The following is a 22150-nucleotide window of genomic DNA, read 5'->3' as shown; positions in this document are numbered from 1 at the left end:
CTCTATTGTTGTGACTTATTCACACAGGTGGTTATAACACTCAAAAGTTTAACTGACTGATTGTAGAAATGATTCTTAGCAGAAGCTCAACTGCAGTGTTATTTATGAATGCATTGTTCAAAATTTGTTCAATTAGATCACCTATGGCTTATTTTTTTGGTTAGACTTTTCAAAATTGGTATTCTGTGTATGCATACACTGAAAAAAAAACTCTTCTCTACTTCATGGACTTAAAATGTCAAAGAAAAGGCTATGGGACTAAAGGCTATTCTGTGCAGAGAAATTATACACCTCATGCAACATTATAGGTTGATTTAAGTTTGTTAAGGAGACCTATCTTACTGCTTTTAAGAAATCATATGCCCAAGCTAAAGTGGGTCTGATCATTTAACCTCTTGAAATGCTATCAAAGTTTACTCGGGCTAAATATGACATTTGTGACAATAGAGGACACATACATAAAATTCAAACCGAATTCCATTACTTTCTGCTAATATTAGATCACTCAACTTCGACCTCAAATTTCGAGGTACATGTTTTTATAATAATATTACGGCCACCGTTTTGAAGCAGGCTTCAGCAGACCACTGACATTTGGTGGCAAATACCTTTTACGTAATGCTGGTGTGTTACAGAGCTGCTACAGAGCAGGTAGTCTGTTAAAATGTTTTTCAAATAAATTCCACCATGTTCATCTGTCCACTGCTCCAGAGATTGCTCAGAGTCATATGAAAGGTTACATGGTAGCAAAGAAGGAAAGACAAGATTCATCTCTTTATTGTTTTTGTCTAATGATAGAAATGTAAAATATTCTACAGTTAAAATGTTTGAATGTCCTACAAGCCATATAATTCATTTTCCTTAGACCATTTGACCAGAATTTCTTATCATCTGGGCCCTTTCACTCCTGGGGCCTAACCATTTATTTTAGGATAAAAGTGTGACGAATAAACCAGAATTAATTAACCAAATGTCTAACCCTAACCATAACTGTAATTATTTATTGCTTAATAAACAACACATTTTCCCTCTTTTTAACTTTTTTAACTCGTATTCCCTTATTTTTAACTAACCCATAGTTGTACTTTTTAGACTACTAACCTATAGCATTATATGTTATTATATGTTTTATTGTCGTTGTCTGCTGTCATGCACCAACCGCCAAGTCAAATTCCTTGTAAGTCTGATATATTATGGCAATAAATGTTTCCTGATTCCTGAAGATAAATACAACAATGGTTGCAAATGAATCCTAAAATCACATCAAATAAACAGCATTAAATACAGATAAATAACATGAACACAGTTCAATCTTTGGTTTAAATACAAGTGTTCTGTCACCTAGTGGTGGAGATGTGAACCCGTTTACTCGACGTCTCATTTAACTGCCTCTGCGGTCACTGAAGCAACACAATGCGTGGACAACAAATGTCCGAGCCAAGAACAGCGAGTGCGCGTGTAGTCAACTACTGCTGCTAAAACATCTCGTAGGACCAGGATTATTTATTTTCATCAATTTATTCACTTTTCTCATAATGTTACCCTGGTAACCGCTGGCATCGCAGACTGATTTCTAGCATACACACGTTCCATTGCGTTGATTTTTACTGTGAAAATCGACACAGCCGGTTTAGCGGCTACGCTTTGTATATTCGTTTTATGGAAAAACACACAAAAGGGACAAACGGAGTGAAAAGTTGTCAGTTGGTCTCGTTTTTTGGTTCTAAACGAAGAATGAGAAAACGACTGCTCACTTCCGTTTTCTCGTTTTTGACTTTAAACGAAAAACGGCCGCCGACTTCCGTTTTCCCGTTTTGGATTAGAAACGAAAAACGAGAAACAAGTGTTTTGGTTTTCTGGTTTTTACGGTAAAAGGGACGATCAAAAGGTACACGGACCATGCACTCCAGTGGCGGACCGTTTTCTTTGTGATCTCCTTAAACTGTCTCTGCTCTGCTCACTGAAGCAAAACAATACGTGGACAATAAATATCAAAGCCAAGAGCAGCGAGTAGTTAACTACTGCTGCTAACACATCCCGTCAGACCAGGATTATTTATTTATATCCGTTTATATACTTTTCTCCTCTTGTTACCCTAGTAACCGCTGTCATTACAGACGGTTGCGTCGATTCTTACTGTGAAACTCTAGGTACTTCCGGTGTAGCGGCTACGCTTCATGTTTTCATTCCATTTCAGCTGGGTTTGCATCTGTTTTGTCCGGCTCCATCACTCTATCAGTGCAGTAACGCGCAATTTTTTTTTCTTTGCATTTTTTTTACTCAGTAAACGATATGATTTAAAATGTAGCGAAGTACAATACTTGATTACAGAATAACAGTATAATTACAGAAAAAAATACTTTAAAAAGTAGAAGTACACAAAAATACTACTCAATTACAGTAACGCGAGTAAATGTAATTCGTTACTTTCCACCTCTGTGTAAACGGTAGTACCCATGAGTGTGCTGCAACAGAATGTCTCTGTCGGCTGATCCGTGTGAGAACGCTTGTCCCTCAGCATATGCATATATAAGCCTACAATACACTTTCAATTACAACACTGATCCTGTTCTCTCTCTCTCTTTCTCTCCCATACACACACACTCATTGGGACACTGAAAAGGCAGAATCCCTTTTTTCCCAGTTATGCAAATAGCATCAGGCCTTAAAACCGTTTGAGTGAGAATTAAACGTGAATTAAATGAGGCTTGGCTTCTTTCTTTCCATTCTATCTGAATAAGGCAAGGTCCCGTCTCCATGGGAGATCCCCACGCCGTTGCCATGCCTGTTATGGGATTGACAAGACGTGAAGTGACATAAATACTGTGGCTAGCATTCAATCCAATTATGTAGCGTGGCCCGCCTCAATACCTGCTAGCCATGCAGTGCTGTGCTGGCGTCCTTGTATTCAGGCCGCCACAGAAATAAGACTAGTCGTATTCATCTTTAAGCCTAGCGCTACCCTTGGTCTCTTTACCTCAGCCCTTACCCTATGCTCAACCCATCAGCCAGAGTTAACAGAGGGCTTTTGAGAAGATGATTCCCCCAGGCTTAAACACAATCCCCTCTGAACCATCTAAAGGCCCCAAACTAAAATGGAAACAAATATCTATTTATATGTTATACAGTGAGAAAATTATAGGTTATGTGTCTGTGAATAACTTAAGTTTAGAATAAGATCATACCAAAATAACCAATAAAAACTTTGGACTATGTAAAACAATATCTGTTGAATTTAGGAATAGTGGTACAATGGAACATAGATTATTATTTATAATTATTATATTAAGATTATGAACTGGAATATATCCTACTAAATTGGAATAAAAATATTTTGCAGGCTTACTGTAATTATACACCACTGCTCTACCTGTTTTTTACAGAAAGTCAAAGTCCTGCGCTTTTTGATTTGAACTGTGAAAATTTATTTTAAGCTTGCTCAATCTGACTTCCCTCACAGTAGCTTTCCAGTAATCAAAGATATTGTCCTCCAAGGTGTGATGTTGGATGTCTTAAAATAATGTTTACAGCCCTCCCCCTTATCATAGCCGTGTGTGTATTAGGCAAAGCCACGCCAGATGCCTCTTTTGTGGAGCTAATGACATTAACACAGTAGGCACTAAGACAGAAATATACATGTGCATTGTTTTTGTCAGCTTTGCCTGTTTCTGTCATCGATCTAATCATTGTGAAACTCCAATGACACAAACTGAGACAGCTTGGTCAATGACAGGGCTTCCAACTATGATGCTTTACGAACCCCCTCAAGCATGTTACACACATCTTTTCAAAATCAACTTCTGTCTTTAAGTTTAGGGCCAATTCACGTCAAAACGCAAAGAAAGTGACGGATCACATGAAAAACCATCATTTTCCGATGGATCAGTAGGCCTCTGCACTCTGTTGGAGTTCATGGCACATTTCTCTTGCAGTTATTAGACACACATAAAAGTAAAAAAATAATCAACTTCACAGCGCCAGTTGCGGGGGCACGCTGTTTGTCAATGTTCCATTGGGCACAGTCCTTTATTCAATCAGGAATCAGGTGGGCTTTACTACTTTACCGCTGCCTTCCCTTTTGATTTTGGTAAATGTGGTAGGGCTGGATAGTCAGTTAGCTTTTATTCTGAGAGAGCGGGTTACGCTGTATGTGTGAGGGAACAGGAAATTCACACCTTATGTCAGGATAGTTTTATCGAGGTGTCAGTGAGCAAGGGAGCGAGTGAGCACATTATCCATTTCCTTCATTCGCAAATGTATTTGCACAATTTTATTTACTCTCTATTTGTTTCCTTTCTGCAATGTTTTCAGAAATCACTGCATACACTTTCTGTCACGGTTTGGGTCTGCTCTGTCTTATTTTGTAGTTTTCATGTCTCTTGTGTTCCTGGGTGACTACACTTCCTGCCTTGTCCTGTGATTGCCTGATTGATTCCACCTGTGTCCAATCACCTGCACCTCCCTTGTGTATTTAAGCCCTGTGTGCCAGTTATCCTTTGTCGCGTCATTGTCTTACGTCACTCGTCGTTGGAGCACGTCATGTCTTTGTTTAGGAATAAAGAGCCCTTTGTTTGGAAAAACTCTGCGTTTGAGTCCTCCCTGCAACCTGCTCCAGCCCGATCCTCTGACACTTTCAGATGATAATCAATTCTATTAAGCCAGACGAGACCAGTCTGCTTTTTAGACTTCAAGCATGTCTTAAGGACATCAAAGCCTGGATGACCAGCCTCCTCGTGATGTTAAACTCAGACAAAACAGAGGATATTTTTTAATGCCTAAACACCTCCAAAGTCAGTTTTCTGGTAATAATGTAGCCTGTATTAGCTTCTCTACACTCACTCGCTACCTGTTAAATCAATAATAGAATTTAGGGTGCACCCTCTCACCTACAAGGCACTTGCTGGTCAGGCACCGTCTTATCTTAGAGACTTTTCAGCGAGGACCATTTTTTCCTACGAGAGAGCTGTACACCATAAATTGCTTGGTCACTTGAGGTTCCTAGAGTCTTAAAAGGTATTATGGGAGGCAGAGCCTTCAGTTATCAAACTCGTATTCTGTGGAACCAGCTCCCACTTTCAATCTTCATTACCTTATTTAAGACAAAGCTTGGGACTTTCCTCTTTGATAAAGCTTATTGTTGCTGTTGCTTACACTGATCTCGTCTGTCCTCTACCGTACCGGCCAGTTAGCACTGTTAGCATATTAAGTCATTTGTTCAGTGATGTACCTTGGTTTTTGTTTTGAGACAATTCCAAGCAAAAACAAATACAAGTAAACTGAAGCAACTCGTTATAAGTTGTAAGTGTAAGGATGATAAAAAATGATGTACTACTGTTGCATTGAATGTCATTGAATGGGTTAATGTAAGTTAAAATATACTTAAAAAGGTTCACAAAAAGGAGAAAGTTAAAATGCACTAATGGTCTGTAGATCAGTGATTTATCTTTCTGTGGTTAAAGTTTAAGTTTAGGTATCAGTGCGCGATTGATTGCTAATGCCTCATTCGGTGACGATCTGTGAGCGATTGCTAATGCCTCGTTTAGGCTGTGAACGGAGCGTGTGGCGTACGGTCGTTCATTACAACTATGGACAACACTGAGCTGCATCGTGTCCGTGTCGTATTTCATATTTCCTCTTTTACAGGTAAGAACGAGTGTTGTATTATGGTTAATCAATGTATATATGTGTTTAATACTGTAAGAAACATGCGGGTGTAGATGTTAATGATGGTAATCATCTAGCAGTCTAAACGTGAAGAAGTGTAGCGTGCATGCTAGCTGTGTAGCCCGTGGGGTGGGCTCAAAGCGGGATGTAATAGAACACCACAAGTGCCGGTTTCTCTGTGTGTTTTGTTTTATATTATAAGGATAAGTAAAAGTGTTTGTTAGTATCGTATAAGCTAAAGAGACAGTGTTTAATGTGAAGAGGAAAGAGACTTGTACTTTTTTTCAAGGTTATTTTCCCATGTTGTTTTACGATGTTGCAAACATATTTGATATTTTGGTAACTCACTTTAAAGGCTGGCTCAGGTCATTTGAGTAATATGGAGCCATAACTGATCAAATTGTATTTGTCTTAATTGTATAATCTCTTAAAAAGACATTACCGCAAAGGGAAAATAACATGTTTAAGTGCGATACTGAGTGTATAAATGTGTTATTATGCTTTTCATGTACATTACAACTATGGACAACACTGAGCTGCATCGTGTCCGTGTCGTATTTCATATTTCCTCTTTTACAGGGGCGTAACATTTGGAGGCACCGCTGGGATAGTGTGCAGCGTGGTTTTAGCGTCTTCAACAGATGTCCCCCGCTGTCACACATCCCTTTTAAACAACCCGGAACATCAGAAGCAGGTGGCGAATCAGCGATAGTGGCAGTCTGATTGTCTGGGGCAGCTTGGATGTGATCTGAGATATTTCTGCATACCAGGAGAGCTACTATTACTACCCGAAGATTAAAAGGTACTGCTTCACTGCTAGCACCTACACCTAGCTGGAAAGATGGAGTCGACCGGATTAGAGGAGTTACAGCGTGAAGTAATAAGGGCATTGTGTCTGTTGCCCCGAGAGAGTTTGGTGGAGCTGTGTGACTATCTAATCATTGCCGGAGCAGAGTTTGAGCATGTTACTAACAAGGGCCGAACTGCTCTCATCACACTAATTTCAAACCACATACAGGACTGTCTCAGAAAATTAGAATATTGTGATAAAGTTCTTTATTTTCTGTAATGCAATTAAAAAAACAAAAACGTCATGCATTCTGGATTCATTACAAATCAACTGAAATATTGCAAGCCTTTTATTCTTTTAATATTGCTGATTATGGCTTACAGCTTAAGAAAACTCAAATATCCTATCTCTAAATATTAGAATATTATGAAAAAGTATACTAGTAGGGTATTCAACTAATCACTTGAATCGTCTAATTAACTCGAAACACCTGCAAGGGTTTCCTGAGCCTTGAAAAACACTCAGCTTTGTTCAGTAAACTAAATCCCAAGTATGGGGAAGACTGCTGATCTGACTGCTGTCCAGAGGACCATCATTGACACCCTCCATCAGGAGGGTAAGACACAAAAAGAAATTTCTCAAAGAGCAAGCTGTTCACAGAGTGCAGTTTCAAAGCACATCCACAAAAAGTCTGTTGGAAGGGGGAAATGTGGCAGGAAACGCTGCACAACCAAGAGAGATGAGCGCAGCCTTAACAGCATTGTGAAGAAGAGTCGCTTCCAGAATTTGGGGGAGCTTCAAAGACAGTGGACTGAAGCTGGAGTCCAGGTATCAAAAGCCACTGTTCACAGAAGTGTCCGGGAAATGGGCTACAATAGCCGTATTCCCATGGTCAAGCCACTTCTGAACTCAAGACAACGGAAGAAGCGTCTGACTTGGGCTATGGTAAAGAAGCACTGGACAGTTGCAGAGTGGTCCAAAGTCCTCTTTTCAGACGAAAGCAAGTGTTGTATTTCATTTGGAAGTCAAGGCGCCAGAGTCTGGAGAAAGGCTGGAGAGGAGCAAAATCCAAGTTGCTTGAAATCCAGTGTGAAGTTCCCACAGTCAGTGATGGTTTGGGGAGCCATGTCAGCTGCTGGTGTTGGTCCACTGTGTTTCATCAAGTCCAGAGTAAATGCAGCTGTGTACCAAGAGATTTTAGAGCACTACATGCTTCCGTCTGCTGAAAAGCTCTATGGAGATGAGGATTTCATTTTCCAGCATGATCTGGCACCTGCCCACAGTGCCAAAACCACCAGTAACTGGTGTACTGACCATGGCATTACTGTCCTCGATTGGCCTGCCAATTCCCCTGACCTGAACCCCATAGAGAATTTGTGGGGTATTGTGAAGAAGAAGCTCAAAGACACCAGACCCAACAATGCAAATGAGCTAAAGGCCGCTATTGAAGCATCCTGGGCATCCATAAAACCTCAGCAATGCCACAGGCTGATTGCCTCCATGCCACGCCGCATTGATGCAGTAATCCGTGCAAAAGGATTCCCAACCAAGTACTGAGTGCATTAATGGACATTTTCAAATGCTTGATTTTGTTTTGCTGTTATAAATCTTTTTTTTTACTTGGTCTGAGGAAATATTCTAATATTTAGAGATAGGATATTTGAGTTTTCTTAAGCTGTAAGCCATAATCAGCAATATTAAAAAAATAAAAGGCTTGCAATATTTCAGTTGATTTGTAATGAATCCAGAATGCATGACATTTTTGTTTTTTTTAATTGCATTACAGAAAATAAAGAACTTTATCACAATATTCTAATTTTCTGAGACAGTCCTGTACAGAGAGTAGAGCTACAAGAGCTCGAGGATGAAGGTATGGCTGGCTTACTCCATCTTCAAGACAAAATTTCTGAGCTCCAGACAACTGGTAAAGCTGGCCCATCAAAACCAGTAGGTGAGCAACAGGATGGAGAGGAGAAAAGAATATTGGAGGAAATTGAGGCCTTGCAGCTTCAGTTAGCAAGCACACAGAAACAGAGTGAGGAATAAGCCAGAGATGAAAGGAATTAAAAGCATTACCCCCACCAGACAAGAAAAGTGCAACCGACCTTTATAAGCAGCTGACCTCAGAGGTGCAGGGCATCAAAGAAACCCCACAGAACTAATTCGCACTTTCGACTTGAGACAAAAAATGTTGTTCCCTTCGCAGGAATCTGAGTCAGGTTTCCAATATGACCCTGGGTTAGTGTAGAAGATGTTTCTTCACACTGTGCTAACTGGCCTACAGAATGACATCAGGCGGGATCTTCAGCCTTACTTGGAGCAAGCTGACATCGCCGAGGAACTGTTGCTTGAGCGAGTGAATACAGCTTGTGCTTATGAGACCGAGAGGCAGAACAAGAAAAAATTATCAGGACAACAAAGACCTGTTACCATCCATTCAGTTCAGCGATGCTCCTGCTGAAAAGAATGAAAATATACCAACTCAACAAAAGTCTAAAGTTTCCCCATCTGTTTTTTCCCAGCTTTGAGGAAATTAAATCTGAGATGGCTCTGTTGAAAGATCTTAGAGCTAAAGTGTCTCACATTAGGGAGTCCATACAACCACCGCCAGCAGGGGGGGGCGATGGCGCATTAGGACTGCAATTCTCAGGTCAGCAGATGCAGGATCCGCCACAGGGCTACTGGTTTTCTGCGGGCTCCAGACACAGAGGAGGAACTGCTCAGCATCAGCAAAGGTTTGCCCCACAGCCTTTCAACGTTGTATGGAAGAATGCTTGGAGGGGCTGAGAGATGAGATCTGTATCCCATATTTAGATGACACCTTGGTCTTTAGTAGAACCTTTGAGGAACACCCGTTGAGAATGTGAGAACAGTGCTACAGCGGCTACGGCAGCACGGGATAAAGTTGAAACCAAGCAAGTGTGTAGTGTTTAAGCGTGAGGTCCGCTACTTGGGGCGCATCGTGTCTGCTGAGGGTAGTAAGATGGATCCAGCTGATACTGCGGCTGTTAGGGCTCTAAAGGAAAAGAAGCCACGGACTGTGGGAGAATTGAGAGCAGTCATGGGGCTACTGAGTTATTACAGACAGTATATTAGAGACTTCTCCCGCATAGCCAACCCTCTTTATGCCCTAATGGAATTAGACCCTGGCCCAGATAAGCAGAAAGACCGGAACACCAGGACAAAAGGAGTGAAAGGAAAGTTTAAAGGGACACCATCACACAAGCCAATCACATGGACTGAAAAACATCAAGACATATTAGAAGGATTAATTGACTGCCTGGTTGAGCCGCCAATACTTGGATTCCCAGACTTCAACAAATCGTTCATCCTACAACAACGAATCGATGAAATCGATTAAAATCGATTATTAAAAGCGTTGGCAACGAGCCCAGCAGAGCGTTGAGACCCGTAATGCTGTGAAACATGCGGAGGAAGAGAAACCAATGCGACCTAAATCCTCCCAGGTATGGGGATATTTCACGGGGGGGGGGGGGGTGCTGGCGCTTTTCTTGGCAGCGCCAGTCTCATCTTTTTCCGTTCTAATCGCCGCGCTTGACTTCAAGGTGTAACCTTTATTATTGTTCGGTCTGAAACGGCGCGCCCAGTGACGGGTGGTGCAGCAATATTGTTGTCCGGGTGGAAATCAGGAGAAAGGTCGGTCCGGGAGATTTTCGGGAGGGGCTTTGAAATTCGGGAGTCTGATTGTAAGATATGCAAAAGCGACATGGCCTGGCACGGGAGCACCACGGCGATGATTCAGCACCGTAAACCGAAACATGTTGGAAAAATCTAATCTAAATATTTTTTGTGCCTAATCTATTTAATTTGGCAGCTGTAAAGTATACATCATGCGATGTGTGTTTTTTGTGTTAGTCCATTTTATTTGCTTACTTAGGGATGTTCAAGGAGCAATCTGTTTGTGCAGTTTCTAAATGTTTTGCATTGTCAGTTCTATTTTTCAATAAAGGGTTGGAAATTAATGTTTTTATTTTTTTATCCGATTCATCGATTAATCGAACAAATAATCGACAGATGAATCGATTATTAAAATAATCGTTAGTTGCAGCTCTACTACATACAGACGCTTCACAGCAAGGCTTGGGTGCAGTGCTATATCAAAAGCAGGAGGGTAAGCTTTGTGTAATAGCCTATGCATCTCGGACACTGACAAAAGCAGAAAGAAACTACCATCTACATTCAGGGAAACTTGAATTTCTGGCTTTGAAGTGGGCCGTTACAGAGCGTTTTCGAGACTACCTAATCAGCTCATCCTGCAGTGTATATACGGACAACAACCCACTAACCTATGTGTTATCGACAGCCAAGCTGAACGCAACCGGACAGAGGTGGGTTGCTGGATTAGCCGAATTCGACATAATAAAATATCGCCCAGGCAGAGAGAACTGTGATGGGGATGGCCTTTCACGAATGCCCTGTGACATAGAGACGATGATTTGAAGAGTGTTCAGAGGAAATGTCCTCCCCTTCTGTGCAAACTACAGTACAAGCTGTGGAAGTGAATGTTCCACACACTGTTTGGTCCATTATGGCTGCTGGGTGTATAGAAACGGATGAGAACATGCCTTTGCCCCTTTCAAGAGCAGCTCTCTGTCAAACTCAAAAAGATGACAAAGATATTGGCCCCATCATCTCCTGTAAACAGTCAAATGAAAGACCTGTAGGACAGCAGTTAAAAGCATACTGTCACGGTCCGTCAGGAAACGACCCAATAGCAGACGCGGGACACAGGTAAGCTGGATACAGAGTTTTTATTTGTGAGTAGCGTGACCTGGGCGAGAGCACGATACGGGATGGTCAGACAGGCGGGGGGTCAGGCAGGAGACGGGCGTAGTCAGCCAGGCGGGGGTCAGGCAGGAGACAGGTGTGATCAGACAGACGGGGTTCAGGCTGGAGAGAGACGTGGTCAGACAGGCGGGAGGGTCAGGTACGAAGAGCAGGCTGGGAAAGACAGGGAGACAGGAACGCTGGAAAGCTTGGAAACAACACAAGATGATCTGGCAGGGAGCCGACAAACGAACAGAGGTTAAATACACCGGGGAGGCAATCAGGGAACGAGAAACACCTGGGAGAGGGTAGAGACAAACACTTGACGAGACACCGGCTGTGACAGTACCCCCCCCCCCCCCTCAACGGGCGCCCCTGGATGAGCGTTGAGTCCAGGATGTGTCGGGTCGGGACCCAGCAGCGCTCCTCGGGGCCGTAACCCTCCCAGTCAACCAGGTATTGGAAACCCCGGCCGTCTATGGTCCGGGGGTGGGAACGGGTCTGGGGGAAGAAGACAAAGGACTGTGAGAGACAGGTTTTATACGAGAAACATGGAAAGTGACGTGGACACGAAGGGAAGAGGGCAGCCTGAGCCGGACCGCCGCCGGATTGATTACTCGTGTTATAGAGTAGGGGCCGATGTAGCGGTGAGCCAGCTTGCGGTTGTCGGCCTTGATGGGCAGGTCCTTAATGGACAACCAGACCCGTTGACCGGTACAGTAGCGAGGGGCGGTGGTGCACCGACGGTTGGTCCGGAGCAAGGCAGCTCGGCGCGCCGCCAGACCCTCCTACAGCGACGGACAAACGCTTGGGCCGAGGGGACTCCCACGTCGACCTCTTGGTCCGGAAACAGGGGGGGCTGGTACCCCAAGGAACACTCCAACGGGGAGAGACCGGTGGACGTGCAGGGCAGGGTGTTCCTGGCCAAATCCGCCCAGATAAGTTGCTGGCTCCAGGTGGTCGGGGAGGCGGCCACCATGCACCGGAGAGAAGTCTCCAGGTCTTGGTTGGCCCTCTCAGCTTGGCCGTTGGTCTGGGGGTGGTAACCAGAGGAGAGGCTGGCAGTAGCCCCGATGAGGGCGAAGAACGCCTTCCAGAACTGAGAGATGAACTGGGGACCGCGGTCGGACACCACGTCGACCGGAAACCCGTGCTGCCTGATGACGTGGAGCAGGATGGCCTGGACGGTCTCTTTGGCTGAGGGGAGCTTGGGCAACGGGATAAAGCGGGCGGCCTTGGAGAACCGGTCTAGCCGCTGTTAACCAGCCATCTCCTATAGTCGGTGCGGACCACATAGACGTATCGTTTGCTCCTGCTAACCGTCCCCAGGCAACCCCCGAGCGGCCGGGAGGCTGGGTGACTGTCCGGAGTAAGCATAAGTCTAAGTCGAAGCACACGGTTAACCACCAACCACTTCACCCCACTCAGCGACACACCTGCTGAGAAGCCAACTCTGGTTATAGGTAGCTCCATTCTGAGGAACGTGAAGTTAGCGAAACCAGGGGCCATAGTCACTTGTATACCCGGGGCCAGAGCGGGCGACATTGAGTCTTATCTTAAACTGCTGGCTAAGGATAAACGTAAATACAGTAAGATTGTAATACATGTCGGCGGTAATGACTCCCGGTTACACCACTCGGAAGTCACAAAAGTTAACGTGGAATCGGTGTGTACATACGCTAAAACGATGTCGGACACCGTAGTTTTCTCTGGCCCCCTCCCAAACTTGATCAGTGACGACATGTATAGCCGCATGTCGTCATTCCGCCGCTGGTTGTCGAGGTGGTGCCCAGTAAATAATGTGGGCTTCGTTGATCACTGGAAGACGTTTTGGGGAGTGCCTGGTCTGATTAGGAGGGACGGCATCCATCCAACTTTGGATGGAGCTCAACTCATTTCTAAGAACCTGACCCAGTTTCTTAATGGACTTAATCCATGACCCAGAGTTCAGACCAGGAAGCAGAGTCGCAGTCTTACACACTTCTCTGCGCTTCATTCCGAGCAGTCACTCAGCGTAATTAACTCTATAGAAACTGTTTCTGCCCCATGGACACCGTTATTTAAGTTAAAGGTAAACAACCGAGGAGTTATATTTAATAACTTAATCAAAGTTAAATGTAACAATACAACTGTGCAACGAACTAGGAGAATTAAAGGGGGTCTTTTGAATATTAGATCTACAGTATGTGCTCTAAAGCTGTTTTAGTAAATGAACTAATATCTGACAACCATGTTGATATTTTCTGTCTTACTGAAACATGGCTATCGGATGGGGAGTACTTTAGCTTAAATGAAGCGACTCCTCCAAGTCATGTTAATACTCATATCCCCCGAGGCACAGGCCGAGGGGGTGGAGTGGCAGCTATTTATGACTCCTGCCTTTTAATAAACCTTAAACCTAAACTGGATTATAACTCATTTGAAAGTCTGACTTTCAGTCTTTCACAACCAACCTGGAAAATAATCCAGCCGGTTCTCTTTGTAATAGTGTACAGGGCCCCAGGTCCTTATTCTGAAATTTTATGTGAATTTTCATAGTTCTTAACGAGTTTGGTCCTTAAAACGGACAAGGTAATTATTGTGGGTGACTTTAACATTCATGTGGATGTCGATATTGACAGCCTTGGTACTTCATTTCTTTCTTTGCTGGAATCAATTGGTTTCTGTCAGACTGTAAATAAACCAACTCATTGTTTTAACCACACGCTCGACTTGGTTCTTGTATATGGTATTGTGATAGAAAACTTAACAATCTTTCCACAGAACCCTCTCCTGTCGGACCATTGTCTGATAACCTTCGAATTTCTACTGCCAGAAACTCCTCCTCCTGCCAAGGGTTTCTACAGTCGATGTTTATCGGATACCGCTGTAGCCTCATTTAAAGAAGCCATTCCCTCTGCTCTAAGTTCAGTGTCCTGTCTCAAGATATCAGAAGACTCCTGTGAAAACTTCAGTCCGTCACAAATCGACCATCTTGTCGATACTGCCACAGGCTCTTTGAGAATGGCACTGGACGGTATCGCTCCCCTCAAAAGAAGAATGGCAACAAGAAGGAAGTTCGCTCCTTGGTATAACTCTCAAACCCGGAACTTAAAGAAAACTGTGCGGAAACTTGAGCGGTTATGGCGTTCCACCAAATCAGAAGGATCTAGGCTAACTTGGCAAGACAGAGTTAAAACATATAAGAAGGCTCTCCGTAACGCAAGAGCATCTTATTACTCATCATTAATCGAGAAAAATAAAAACAACTCCAGGTTTCTCTTCAGCACTGTAGCCAGACTGACAGAGAGTCACAGTGCTGTCGAGCCATGTATTCCTGTGGACCTCAGTAGTAACGACTTTATGAACTTCTTCAATAATAAGATTCTGACTATCAAAGAGAAAATTGATGGTCTCCTGCCCCCAAACGGAGCCGACCTGTCCTCGGATGTAGGATCCTTGGATGCAGCCGTGGGCCCTGATACCTACTTGAATGGTTTCTCTTCCATCAACCTTGATCAACTGACTTCTACAATCTTGTCAATCTTGACAAATGATCTTCTACTTGCATTGGACCAAGGACTTGTCTCTTTCCTTGTATTGCTGGACCTCAGTGCTGCATTTGACACCATCGATCACCGTATCTTGCTGCAGAGACTGGAACACTTAATTGGCATCAAAGGAAGTGCACTCAGCTGGTTTAAATCTTATTCCACGGATCGATCCCAGTTTGTGTTTGTGAACGGTGAATCATCAAGGACCACCAATGTTGGTCACGGAGTTCCACAAGGTTCTGTGCTTGGACCGATTCTATTTACCCTGTACATGCTTCCTTTGGGCGACGTTATCAGAAAACACCGCATAAACTTCCATTGTTATGCAGACGATACTCAAGTGTATCTATTGATCAAGCCAGAAGACACCAACCAGCTTGTTAGACTTCAGGATTGTCTTGGAGACATCAAAACTTGGATGACCTGCAACTTCCTAAACTCGGAAAAAACAGAAGTTATCATGATAGGCCCAGAGCGCCTTCGAAGTCAGCTGTCACGTGATACAGTCTCTATGGATGGAATTGCTCTGGTATCCAACAGCACCGTCAGAAATCGTCACCGTCACCGTCAGGAGTTCTCTTCGACCAGGATATGTCCTTCAACTCTCATATAAAGAAGACTTCAAGGACTGCCTTTTTTCATCTACGTAATATATCGAAAATCAGGAACTTCCTGTCTCAAAGTGATGCAGAAAAACTAGTTCATGCATTTGTTACTTCTAGACTGGATTACTGTAATTCTTTGTTACCAGGCTTGTCTTATCTTAAAGAGCTTGTTACACCGTATTGCCCTACAAGGCATCTGCGCTCCGTAGATGCTGGGCTACTTGTGGTTTCTAGAGTTTTAAAAAGTAGGATAGGGGCCAGAGCCTTCAGTTATCAAGCTCCTCTTTTGTGGAACCAGCTTCCACTTTCAGTCCGGGGGGCAGACTCGGTCAGTTCATTTAAGATAAAGCTTAAAACGTTCCTCTTTGATATTGCTTATAGTTAGGGCTGACTCAGGTTAGCCTGGACCAGCCCTTAGTTAAGCTGCTCTAGGCTTAGACTGCCGGGGGACTTCTTAGGACACACCGAGCCCCTCTCTCACTCGCACACTCTCACTCTCACTCTCCTTCCACAATCATCCATGTTTTATTAATTTACACCACTAATTAAGCTTCTTTCCGGGAGTTTTTTTGTGCTTTCTCGCCTAGCAGGTCTCCATGGATCATAGTTTCGTGCGGACCCCGGTTCTGACTCCTGGCATGGCTCTGCTGACACCTGCTGCTGCCATTATTACTTTAAATATGATTCATATTACTGTCATCATAAACCAACATCTTTCTGCTCTCCCTCCCCACAGAAGCATCTGTGGATGGTGGTTCGACCTGATGGTGGTTGTCCCTGCAGTGATCCTGCCGTACACCTGTTCTGCTACTTGCAATTACTTGTATAATTTCTGTTAGAGAAATTGAATGTATTGTACATCTTTTACATTGTTGATTCTGTACACATGACATCCATTGCAGTCTGTCCATCCCGGGAGAGGGATCCCTCCTCTGACGTTCTCCCTAAGGTTTCTTCCCTTTTTTCCCCATTGAAGGGTTTTTTTCATATTTTGGGGAGTTTTTCCTGTGCCGATGTGAGGGTTTCGGGACAGAGGATGTTGCATGTGTACAGACTGTAAAGCCCTCTGAGGCAAATTTGCGATTTTGGGCTATACAAAATAAAATGAATTGAAATTGAATTGAAAAGTTCGTGTTCCCCCTGAGGATCCATCATGACATGGGGGGAGAATTCGAAAACCAGTTGTTTGCACAGCTGAAGAAGAATTGTGGAGTGATAGGCTCAAGAACAACACCGTACCACCCACAAGGCAACGGACAGGTGGAACGCCTGAACAGAACACTGCTGCAAATGCATAGAACGCTCACAGAAAGGCAGAAGTCAAATTGGAGAGAGTCACTGCCCAAGCTCATCTACGCATACAACAGCACTCAATGTGTCACAGGTTTCTCCCCCTTCTACCTCTTGTTTGGAAGATCACTGAGGTTACCTGTGGACTTATTATTTGGCTTGACACAAGAGGCTGGAACCGCCGATCATCGGGAGTATATGAAAAGGTGGAAACAACAAATGCAAGAGGCATATGAGATTACAACGGCAAATGCAAAACAATGTGCTGAAAAGAGTAAGAGAAACTATGACAGCAAAGTGAGGAGTTCTGTACTGCACGAGGGTGACCGCGTTCTCGTCAGAAACTTGACACCCAGGGGCGGAACAAGGAAGCTCCGAAATCACTGGGAAGATTGCGTTCACAAAGTTATCCGTCAGGTGGGAAAAGACATGCCCATATATGAAGTAATATCAGAACAAGGCGAGAGGACGTAGGGTACTGCATCGTAACCTGCTGTTGCCGTGTGACCATTTGCCACTGGAAATACAATTGAAACCAGCTAAAGCAAAAAGACAAATCACAGCAGGGACCCGCAAGGGAAGGGAGCAACAACACCAAGATGCAGAGGATAGTGATTAAGAGAACTATGGATACTATCCATCCAGAGATCAGCCTTTCCCTGTGATACAGCCCGAAGAAGATACAGACGGTCAGGAAGCTGAACAACTTTCACAGGATGCTGAGCCTCAGCAACAGGACTACCAGTTGGAACAGGATAGTAGAGATACAGAGAGGGACACATCAGGACAGCAGGAGATTATTGCTCACGAGGACACTGCTCTGGAGAAGAGACCGTCCGTAGTGCAGGCACCTGTTCAGAGTGGAACTCACTGTGGACATGAACAGCGATATCAGTGTCCGGTCAGGGACAGACGGCCTCCAAGATTCTTCACGTATGACCAGTTGGGCACTCCTGGTTGTTACAGCACTGGACTCACAGGTGAAGCCATGCAGTGGTACCCACCAGCACCTTATAGAGCCATGCAAGCGGCAGGTGCATGGGTGACTCCAGTACAGCACTTTGGCTACCAGCCTGTCGTGGTACCAGGGTACTGACTTTGAAACACACTTGCACATTCGCTATACACGCATTGATGGACTGGGGAACAAGCCAAGGGCTAACATTTACACTATGCACTCCTGGACTTTTGAATAAGCTATGTGCCTGTGTACGAACCGTTACGAGGGTGATCTGGAAATGATGTGTACTGTTTAACTGCCTTCATCATTACTCATCTTTTGGTTGGGATGTCGGGGACGACATCTGTGTTGAAGGGGAGTATGTAAGGAGGATAAAAATGATGTACTACTGTTGCATTGAATGTCATTGAATGGGTTAATGTAAGTTAAAATATACTTAAAAAGGTTCACAAAAAGGAGAAAGTTAAAATGCACTAATGGTCTGTAGATCAGTGATTTATCTTTCTGTGGTTAAAGTTTAAGTTTAGGTATCAGTGCGCGATTGATTGCTAATGCCTCATTCGGTGACGATCTGTGAGCGATTGCTAATGCCTCGTTTAGGCTGTGAACGGAGCGTGTGGCGTACGGTCGTTCATTACAACTATGGACAACACTGAGCTGCATCGTGTCCGTGTCGTATTTCATATTTCCTTTTTTACAGGTAAGAACGAGTGTTGTATTATGGTTAATCAATGTATATATGTGTTTAATACTGTAAGAAACATGCGGGAGTAGATGTTAATGATGGTAATCATCTAGCAGTCTAAACGTGAAGAAGTGTAGCGTGCATGCTAGCTGTGTAGCACGTGGTGTAGCCCGTGGGGTGGGCTCAAAGCGGGACGTAATAGAACTCCGCAAGTGCCGGTTTCTCTGTGTGTAAGTAAAAGTGTTTGTTAGTATCGTATAAGCTAAAGAGAGAGTGTTTAATGTGAAGAGGAAAGAGTCTTGTACTTTTTTTCAAGGTTATTTTCCCATGTTGTTTTACGATGTTGCAAACATATTTGATATTTTGGTAACTCACTTTAAAGGCTGGCTCAGGTCATTTGAGTAATATGGAGCCATAACTGATCAAATTGTATTTGTCTTAATTGTATAATCTCTTAAAAAGACATTACCGCAAAGGGAAAATAACATGTTTAAGTGCGATACTGAGTGTATAAATGTGTTATTATGCTTTTCATGTACATTACAACTATGGACAACACTGAGTTGCATCGTGTCCGTGTCGTATTTCATATTTCCTCTTTTACAGGGGCGTAACATAAGCACAGGGTCACCGTCCTTTTTCCCTCAACTAGTGACAAAACCAAACTTTAAAGTGGACTTGACAACAAAATCCGTCACCTTCGCCTTTGCGCCGGCAATGCTTGGCTTGTCTTTTAGCCACGGAGCTCAATTTAACCAGAGGCATTTACAAGCTCTCCTCTAAACAACTTTCCAGGTGCTATAAGTCTCGTGCTGAAGGGGCGCAGAACATTATGAGACATCAATAAGATTAGAGCAGAATGGGCTGTGAAAAGAAGAAAGGGACATCTTATAATAGGATTGTTTGTTAGCCCAGAGATGTGAGCTCCCATGACCAATGTATAACTAATGAGCATTCAGTAAACATGCATTATGTTACAAGTGTCCAGAGGCTACGATGGGGACACTGAAGCGAGCAATTTCTTATATTTGTCAGCAACATGGGCTTATTGCCTTGGTCCAGTTTTACTTTTTTACGACATATAAATTTAAAATGGGCATTCTAAACTGCTTAATGAAAATCCATCAGGCTGCCTGATGAAAAGTTTATTTAGTTTATTTTACAGTGGGATTTAAGCATTCAGAGATTTAGTTTTGATTGTCTGTTTTGCACATGCTTTGAAGTTAAAAAGTAAATGTAATATAGTTTGATTTTCAAGATTTTACTCTAGATACACTTTTTCTTAGAACTTCGATCTATGAGATTTATAATACAATCAAAATACCACTTCAAATGTTAATCTTGCTAAGACAAACTGCAATTAAACAAGTGATGCATATTGCGATTGCCCATCACAAACCACTACCATGTGTATACCATTTTCACCATCTCACTTTAGTGTTTAGTGTAACATTAAAAAATAATAATGCAAAATCAATCTATACTACAGTTGGCAAGGCATTCCACTGCATATCAACCTCACACATATGCTAGAAAGAAAGTCAGAGGAGGACCACATAATGTGTTATTTTTTTATAATACATTATGTATTGTTATGATGGAAAATATCCACCTAGCTATGTCTATTTCCTGAATAACAACCCAATAAAAAAAACTACTTTTCTGTACTTGCTTTTAATAACAATGGGCGCTTCCTGTCCCTCATGTGTAATTGGTTAAATGCACTTCTGAGTGAATGATATCTCAGACGTTTATACATCACGATTGACTAGGAATTACCAAAAGCAGGACACTGTCTGGTGATCAGCCACCAGAAAGTTGCTACCTTATTTTATTTAGGTTTTTGAGGGGGGGGGGGGGGTAATTACAGTGTGGAAATGTGATAGTCTGAGGACTAAGAATGTTGCTTTTTGTATAAACTGAAAAGCACTCTGAAGATAATTTGGGATCACTTTTTTAAAATTAATATAGAAATTGATGTAATTGTATTGAAATAAAAAGGCATTGTAGAGATAACTCCTCACTTCAGCCTTACTAATCTTATGTACCTGTTCATGCAATAAACCATAGACTTACATAAGTGAACATAGTCACAGTGACTAATTTTGTGAGAACATGAGACATCCTCTGTCCCAAAGATGTGTGCTCACAGGAAAAATTCCCCCCAAAAATAAAAATAAACCTTCGAAGGCGAAAAAAGGGAAGAAGCTTCTGGAATTCAGTCCTTTGTTCACACTTTACTAAATGAACATCAGGCTGTATTGAAAATGACTTTAAACGAGATTGCTAATGGCCTATGGTACCTAAAAACAGCATCCCAACACATTTGACTTGTCTGAGATTCAGTATGCTAAGGTTATACATACCTTTATGGATCCCTATTGGACATAGACACACGTCCTACTGTATCTGCTTTACTGTCTATTTGTGTCAAACTCAACATGATTTCTGTCGAGTTCGGTTTCTACGGGACATTTTGTAATAATCACCAGATGACTATTAGAACAGAATATGACAATTCAAAAGCATCATGATTATTCCATTTTGTGCAATGAAGTCTTTTGCATTCCTATACAGCGGGGGAATGGTGACTACGTATTGAACTCGTCACCATTGTTCTCAGTAAATACAGTATATTTGCAAAGGAGCTATTGACATGACATTTTCCCCAGATGTTGGTAACAACCCAAGTAATACATACAAAGAAACCAAAACAAAGTTCAGAAATAAAGTTATTTGTAATAATGTGAAACAACACAGGGAAAAAGTATTGAACACATGAAGAAAGGGAGGTGCAAAAAGGTATGGAGTTAAAAGAATAATCAGAAATTTCATGTCAATAGCTCCTTTGCAAATATATTTACTGAGAAAAATAGTGACATGTTCAATGCTTATTTCACCGGCTCTCATATATATATATATATATGATGTTTCTTGAAGGTATGCTTGAGTATTCTACTGACAACCATAACATAGTGTCACAAGAATCGGGCTGGACAGGTTGCAGGGAGGACTCAAACGCAGAGTTTTCCAGATCAAGTGCTCTTTATTCCAAAACGAAAACAAGACGTGCTCCAACGACGAGTGACAGTAGACAATGACGCGACAAAGGACAACAGGCACACAGGGCTTAAATACACAAGGGAGGTGCAGGTGATTGGACACAGGTGGAGACAATCACGCAATCACAAGACAAGGCAGGAAGTGAAGTTAACCCAGGACCACAAGGAACATGAAACTTCAAACTAAAACAGGAAGAGGGACCAAACCGTGGCAGAACCCCCCCCTTAAGGACCGAATTCCAGACGGTCCTAAAGGAGGGTGGAACCTAGAAAAACAGACAAGGGAGGGAGGGCAGGGAACCCGACAACCCCCGGCCGCCCAGGGGACTCCAAGAGTCGGCGGCACGGTGTCGGGTCCCTCCGGCCGGACCTCAGGAGCTCGGGGGGCCGGCCGCTACGGCGACCGGGCTTCAGAGTCTCCGGGGGCCGGCCGCTGCGGAGGCCGGGCTTCAGGGTCTCGGGGGGCCGGCCGCTGCGGAGGCCGGGCTTCAGGGTCTCAGGGGGGCGGCCGCTGCGGGGGCCAGGCTTCAGGGTCTCAGGGGGGCGGCCGCTGCGGGGGCCAGGCTTCAGGGTCTCGGGGGGCCGGAACGGGCGGAGACGGGAGTCTGGGGGCCGGAACGGGCGGAGACGAGACTCTGGGGGCCGGAACGGGCGGAGACGAGACTCTGGGCGGGTCCGGATCTCCACTGGCTCCGCTCCGCCGAACTCTCCAGGCTGGTCAACAGACTCGTAGGTTTCTGGTACTTCCTGGTCCCCGGCTCCCGACTCGTCC

The 22150-nt window shown here is 43.6% G+C and overlaps 1 long non-coding RNA gene across 1 annotated transcript; it reads left to right on the top strand.

Annotated features, from left to right (window-relative positions):
• The first annotated feature begins 5918 nt into the window (after window positions 1-5918).
• On the top strand, window positions 5919-18878 carry LOC119229180 (uncharacterized). Its single transcript, XR_005121592.2, has 2 exons — window positions 5919-6466; window positions 16117-18878. It is a non-coding gene; the product is annotated as an uncharacterized LOC119229180 (long non-coding RNA).
• The last annotated feature ends 3272 nt before the right edge of the window (window positions 18879-22150 follow it).

Source organism: Pungitius pungitius, chromosome 6 (assembly GCF_949316345.1).
Source record: "Pungitius pungitius chromosome 6, fPunPun2.1, whole genome shotgun sequence".
NCBI classification, from domain to species: Eukaryota; Metazoa; Chordata; class Actinopteri; order Perciformes; family Gasterosteidae; genus Pungitius; species Pungitius pungitius.
This window is presented reverse-complemented; position numbering and strand designations above follow the sequence as displayed.